Raw genomic sequence first — 7107 nt, forward strand, 5'->3', positions numbered from 1 at the left:
GGGTTTGGCTGTTTTATGGAACTTTTTGTTTGTTTGTTTTTTTAAAAAAAAAAGCTATTGGAATTTTAAGTTGCTGACAGTCTTCTGTGTTCTGTATTCAGTGCCAGATTTTCCCTGTGTGGGAACCGTCTTTTCTCTCAGCCCACCCCTTTCTCACAGCCTTACATTCCTTTGCTCACCAGCCCCCTGAGGGTGACAAGGCTGGAGGGAAGCCAGGGAGCTAGGGACACACTAAGGTCACAGGAGGGAGAAAGTTCCTGGAGGCCCCTAGGTGGGGAAGGGCTTAGCCTAGCGGGGACCCTTATCCTAATTGTGCTGTGAGTTCCATGTGAGTTCCATCTCTGGAAGGAGATGGGGGGGAAAGGGGCCCAGCAAGAAATAAAATGATTCCAGGTCATTTCATAACACCCTCATGTAACACGAAAAATAAGACCCAAGACAGACATGGGGTTCAAGTTGAAAATCAGAACCGCAAAGCAACCGTCTGTTAGCTTTTACCTCTAGCTTAGGCTGAAAGGGCTGATCTTGGAGTTCTTCACCAAGCCTCAGACTGCTGCGTCTCCTCATCGAGACTGGAAAGAATCCTGAGACTGAATGCCAGCTCTGAGACCTTACTCCTTCCTGTCTTATACATCTCCCTAATGCTGGGATTAAAGGGGTGTGATCCCAGGTGCTGGGATCAAAGACATGAGCTCTGTTACTCTTCACCCTTGTGTAGGCCATGGTAGCCTTGAACTAACAGATCCATCTACTTCTTAATCCTGATTCCTGGGATTAAAGGTGTGTACCTCTACTGCCTGATCTCTATAACTTGAGGCTGACTTTGATTTCTGAATTCTCAAGCAAGCTTTAATAAATCATAAGTAATATATCACCATACCCTCTTCTCATGGACAGGTTAGAGTTCAAGGCTCAACCTAGGGATCACTTCTCTCTGCACCCTAGCATCAGTGAGAGAGAAACCCTTGAGGCCAGACCCCATCTCTGTCATTGAACCTGTAATGGATCTGATCTTCCAGGTCACACCTTCTGGGTGCTGAGGTCCTCATGACCAGCCATCGGCTTCCAAGTGTGTGTTTGAAAAGCAGAGGATTCCGATGGCAGGTGTGTGTAAATCTGGAAGGGTTTGGCAGCTTCTAGAGCTTCAGGACCTGGGGCAAGTTCATTGCTCTGAGCAGCAGAGCATCCTGAAGCACAGGTTGGGAACAGCACAGTAGAGGTACCTGGAAACTTGGTTCCTCTGAGGTGGGCCTTGTCTCTGACCAGCCTGTCCCATACAGTACAGGACCCCCATCCCCATTTAGGAGACCTGTTGCAGCTATGTCCACAGATAAGTGAAATGTTGGATGGCTCATACTATCCTTTCCTGTCCTAGAGTTAAGTTAGAAACCACTCTTTAAAGGCTTTGAGCCTCTCCAAGCACAAACATGCCCTCCTTTTATCGGCCCCCACCTGACCTGCTCCACCTCTCACGATCCAGCCATGCTGCCTGTGTGCCTATATAGGACTTTGTAGTCTGCTAAGTCATGGTGGTAATGGCAGGGCTGCCAAGTGGCCTGGCCTCAAGTATATGTGATCTTGTTCCCATTCAGTGAGCTCATGTGGCCCCTTGAGCCAAGACAGATGCCCTGCAAGCTCCCACAATGCTGCCCTCCAGCACCTGATAACACCTGCATTGAACTGATAGCCTTGTATGCCTAGAGAAAGGGATCGTCTTCCTGAGGTTAGCTGCAAATAAACCTCAGCATACTCAGCCCTCATGTCTTATTAGAACCTTGCAAGCTGCCACTTACTCTTATCTCTTACCAACACTTAGTGTGATTATAGCATAGTGGCAGGTGCATTATGGGAGCAGACAGTTCTGCAAAGCTGATGATTGAAAAACACCATTTTAGCTGGGCATTGGTGGCGCACACCTTCGATCCCAGCACTCGGGAGGCAGAAGCAGGCGAATCTCTGTGAGTTCAAGGCCAGCCTGGTCTACAGAGCGAGTGTCAGGATAGTCTCCAAAGCTACACAGAGAAACCCTGTCTTAAAAAACAAAAAACTTAAGCCAGGCATTGGTGGCACACACCATTAATCGCACGCAGCACTTGGGAGGCAGAGGCAGGCGGATATCTGAGTTTGAGATCAACTTGATCTACAAGAGCTAATTCCAGGACAGCCTCCCAAGCCACAGAGAAACCCTGTCTCGAAAGACCCGCCCCCCCAAAAAAAGAAAGATGCCATTTTAGCCAAGCAAAGGGTGGTTAGCAGTCACCTTGGTGGGTCACTAGGCTCAGCCAGGTTTGGTGGTCTGGCTTTTTGTAACTGCTTGAGCATTCACACCCATGCCAATACTGCTCTTGATTGCATCAGACTCCGGCCTCTTCCCTGTACTTGTTTCAGGCTGGCTCCCAGAAAAGAAAACCGGTTAGATCAGCCAGCATCTGTCCCATAGGTCACTGATGAGGTAGAGGAAGGGAACCAGTTGGGTAGACCCGCAACTCCTGCTGGAAGAAACAGTTTGAGAGACTGTGTTCCCCACGTCCCTGGAGCCGGTGCCAGGCAGGTACTCCCTTCCTTGAGGAAAACAGCAGTGTCAAGGGTCAGAGGGTACTATCTAGCAGCTACTTTCTCCAGCTGAAAACAGTCATCCTAAAAAGCCACACACTCCCATCCCCGCTCCCCACATGCCCCCCCACACACACACACATTTCAAGCTAGATAGAAAACCCAGTTGTTACTCATTAGGGCTGGTGAGGCACCCACAAGCAGAAACCCTGCTGGTACCCTGAGAGTAGGAAATGCAAGGTTCTAGGCATCAGCCCAGCCATTCACTGAGGACAAAATTGATGCCTCCTGCATTGTGCCAACAGCCTAAGTTCTGACTGCCTCAGGACAAACACAGCTCCCAGAAGTAAGGTTCAACCCCCCTCCCCGTATTGGATGCTGTAGGAAAAGGCAAGAAGCACTCAGTGTTGACCTGGGAGCTTTTTCTCTAGAGGACAGAGACAGAAAGGAAAGGTAGGAAATGGGAGCACAGAAGCAAGCCTGTGCTGTTCAACTTCCATTACCCAGCTGCCCTGCCTGGAGAGACCATGGGCTGCAGGATGGTGCCTTATGGGCCCCAAAACCTTAGACAAGTCCATTGAACTTGCTAGACTGGTGATGATGTGTGTCTGGTGTCTCTGTGTGTTCGTATGAGTGTGTGTTGTTGTTGTTGTATTCTCTTGACCAACAAAGCCAGCCCAGGGTAGGAATTCTCAGGCTGGAACTTGGAGCAGAGGCTGTACTAGAGACAAGAAGATAACTTGGGGGCTGAGATCTGGACCAATGGAGACCCTAAGAACCTTACACAGCCTCTAAGACCCCAGAGGAGAAGCCATATTGTACCACGGCCTCTTCTGGTCATCCCCTACTTTTGGACAGGGTGTTTAAGCACATATCTCTGATCCTAGAATAACTGCAAATCCTTGGCCTCTCTCCAGAAACATCTGTGACAGTGGTGGAGGTTGGTGGGCAGCGCTAAGCCTCTTGTCCTAGGGCATCAGGATGAGGAGGAGGAGAAGAGAAACACATCCCCCAGGCACTAGAGGGTGGAGTGTTGGCTGTTCCTCATACAGCTTAGTTGAAGTGTGAGCCAAAGGTTGCTACAGTTGGGTGGTAAGGAGGACCGCCCTCCCCTCAGCTCTTCCACCAGAATCTCTGCTGGACACCCCAACCCTCACCCCCACACTGAGGCCTGACCCCTGTGGATCCCACCTGAGAAAGTGCCAGCCTTGTAGCAGCCAGATGAAGTGGGCGGATGGGTAGTGATGCCACCTGCTTCAGGACAAACACAGCTCCCAGAAGTAAGGCTCAACTCCCCCCCCATTGGATGCTGTGGGAAAAGGCAAGAAGCACTCAGTGAGGGGACCCCAAACCTCCACACCAAAAGTCCTGGACACCTGCATCATGTAGGATCACACACACACACACACACACACACACACACACACACACACCCCTATCCTCCCTCAGCTCTTAGCCTTATCCTTCACATTGCACCTCAAGCCCAAGATACCTATCTGGCCATGCCTCCAGGAAAAGGGGCAGACCCTTCCCACAGACATTCCTAAACTGGCTTCATCTTCTGCCAGAACTTCTAGATTCCTGTGTTTTATGTATGCACAGCCATGCCAAACACTGCCCTGTTCACTTCTGGGGTCCAGTTCTAACAAGACCTTTCCTGTAGCCAAATGTAGTAAATCCTGCATGTAGGAATTCAACCACATCATTAAAGCCTGCCTCATAAAGCACACCTCCGTGCCCGCCCACCTCCCTTCCTCCCCCGCCCCACTCCCCTCGAGCATCTCTTCTCAGATCTAGTCTCTGCCTGTTTCTTTGGAGATCAAACCTTAACTGGGTCAAAGAGAGTGATGGAAGGTTCCAGAGTCCCCTCCTTCCATGCCATCTTCAGGGCCTCTGTTGGGCTTCTGCAGGCATTGACTCTAGATGGTTCTTTTAGTTTCTGACAGTTTGAGCCAAAGTCAGGGTGTGGCCCGACTCCCTGCCCCCACCCTCTACACTTTTTGACAAGGGAACTAGGCTGATGAAGGCCACTCTGTTCTCTGCAGGAGGTACCAGTTAATCCTACTGACTTCACAGAGGATCCCTTAATCCTAAAGACTGGGTGGGGCCTCAGGCAAATCTGGATCAGGACTTGGCCTGGGACCCGTCTCCCACAGCCCTTGTCATTTTAAAGGGGGTTAGCTTTGCTTGTTTCGTGCAACTGGACACTTCAGGCCAATCTTTGAGCCTCTGGGCAACATTGATGTCACTGACCTCCCCCCCCCAAACCTACCCTTACTGCTATGACATTTCCTCCAAGCCTTCTGGGACAGGAGCATTTGATCCTTACAGGCTCCTTAAGGCCGTGGAAGCACGGGTCTGGCCTCCATCATTAGACTGGCTATTTTATTTCTGCACTTGCCTCTGTCAGAGATGGGCTCAAACTCACAGAGAAGCAACAGTCAGACAAATCTGGATTTAGGCAGAGAGCTTCATTCCAAATGGTTACTGCAAGCAGAGCCAAGGGAGCAACAGAGTGGGGGACTTTCCCTCTCATGTCGTCTGGGGAAGGAGTTCCAGAAAATGGAATACTAGCGATGCAGGTGGAATTTGAGGTGGGCTGCAGCCAGGCACGCACTCCCCACTTCCCTCACGCTGCTTGTCCCTCCCCACTGCACTCTACAACTGCCCAGCCCTCTTCCTCATGGTGTCTGATAGAGAGGCTGCACGTGGCCTCGGCTTCCTTTCTCACTGTCGATGTATACAGATAAACCCTGAGGTTGCAGTGAGCTAAAACCAGCAGGTTTGCAGCTCTGATGGGGAAAGACACTCATCTGAGAAACTCACAGCCTGCAGTGTCCAGTGTCCAGAGACTGACTGGACAAGCTCACTCTCTGGAAGAAGCAGGAGAATGGTACAGAAATGGTGTTCTGCTTCCTGCCATCGTCCGTGAAACCTGGTCAAGGATCCTGTGGCTCTTGCACATTGGAAGACACTCAGCCACAAATACAGAGGACACAAAGTGTCCTAACACTGACCAGTGAGCAAGTAAAGATGCTCAGTCAACGCTGTGTGTATTCTAGAAGTGACCGACTGCTTTGTGCTGTCCCTGGGAGGTGGCTGTATGTGTGGGGGTTGTCTGCAGGGCCTTACAATCAGCATGACCTTCCCTCTGAACCACAGACTCTGTTGTGAAGGAAGGGCAGCCTGCTGCTGCTTTTGTGGAGGGGGTCTTAGTGTGGAAGCATGTTTTCTTGCTATGTCTGAAATATCTGTGGAGAGTCATGCCAAAATTAGGACTTGCTGGAAGGGAACTTGAGTCCCACAGTCTGGGCAGGAAGATTCCATTTCTCTTTGATTTTTTCCTTTTTCTTTTTCTTTGGAGACAGCCTCCCTAAATTGCCCAGACTGGACTAGAATTTACTCTGTTGGCCCGACAGGCTTTGAAATTATACCCTGCCTTTGCCATGAGTAACTGGAATGACAGGCCTGCATCAGCCAACCTAGCCCCCGAGAGCTTGAATCACGGTCCTATTTCATGTGTTCCCCCAAACAACACGTTTTAGAGCAGCTGCTCAGAGAAGTTTGTTGGCTCCAGGGAAGGTGGTGTGGATCTGGAGCTGGGTGGGGCCTGGAGCAGCCCTTGGGTAAAGATGCTCTGCCCTATGTGTGGGGTCATGCATACCACTGTGGGCATAGCTTTTCTCCATGTCTGTCTGCCTACCTGCTGCCTTTGTCGAAGTTCACGATGCTTTCTCCACTTATTCTGAGACCCCAGGAACCTTTTTCCATCTGGATGTCTGACTTTGATCTTGGATCGTTAGATGAGGCACAGTGGACTGTCCCACTACCCCAGGAGAAGGGGTGTCATCCTTCAGCTCCTGGGCAGGCAGGAAGCTGGGGCTGAATGTCAGGTGCCTCCTCCCCGGGAGTTGCTCCTCTATACTGCTTTCTCCGAGATGAAACCTCCAATGCAAGCCCCCAAAACAGATGCCTCTGAGATTCAAGAAGCCCAAAGTCTAAACTCACTGGGCCCAGATTCACTGAGCTGAGCCTTCTTCCCTCTTGATGGGGCCTCTCCTGGAAGCAGGGGAAAGACTTAGCCAGGAGCAGACTGTAAAGCCCCATCCCTGCCCCACAGCTGCAGGTTCTAGCTGCCCTCTGCTGTCCTCACAATGGGTGACAAGCTTCAATGGACTGTGTGGTTTCTAGTTCACCAGGAGCTGAGCCTGTGAGCAAGACAGGAGTGGACATAACATTAGGCTTCCTGAGTCAGAATCAGAGCTGGCCAGGCTTTCAGTTTTTACAGATGGAGAAACCGAGGCCAGGGGGAGACTGACGGGGAGTGAGAACCTCTTTAATGTACTCAACTGAGTTATGCAACCGTGAAGAGGGATGTGCACTCTAGTTAGGGTTTGTTGTCAAAGAGCATGGTCTTGTGGTTTTAATGAATCATGATTCAGTGGGTGAAGGTTGAGGCAGGATTTCACTCTAGCCCAGGCTAACCTACCACTTGCTTACACTCTATAGCTGAGGCTTCAAATTCCTAGAGGTCTTCCTACCTCAGTCTCTCAG

The 7107-nt window shown here is 50.6% G+C and overlaps 1 long non-coding RNA gene across 1 annotated transcript; it reads right to left on the minus strand.

Annotated features, from left to right (window-relative positions):
- Positions 1-2161: 2161 nt before the first annotated feature.
- On the minus strand, positions 2162-6644 carry LOC121136614. Its single transcript, XR_005873653.1, has 3 exons — positions 6257-6644; positions 3745-3862; positions 2162-2489 (listed from the first exon to the last, which is right to left on the minus strand). It is a non-coding gene; the product is annotated as an uncharacterized LOC121136614 (long non-coding RNA).
- Positions 6645-7107: the final 463 nt, after the last annotated feature.

The sequence above is a fragment of the Mesocricetus auratus genome, unplaced genomic scaffold (assembly GCF_017639785.1).
Source record: "Mesocricetus auratus isolate SY011 unplaced genomic scaffold, BCM_Maur_2.0 Super-Scaffold_6723, whole genome shotgun sequence".
NCBI lineage: Eukaryota > Metazoa > Chordata > Mammalia > Rodentia > Cricetidae > Mesocricetus > Mesocricetus auratus.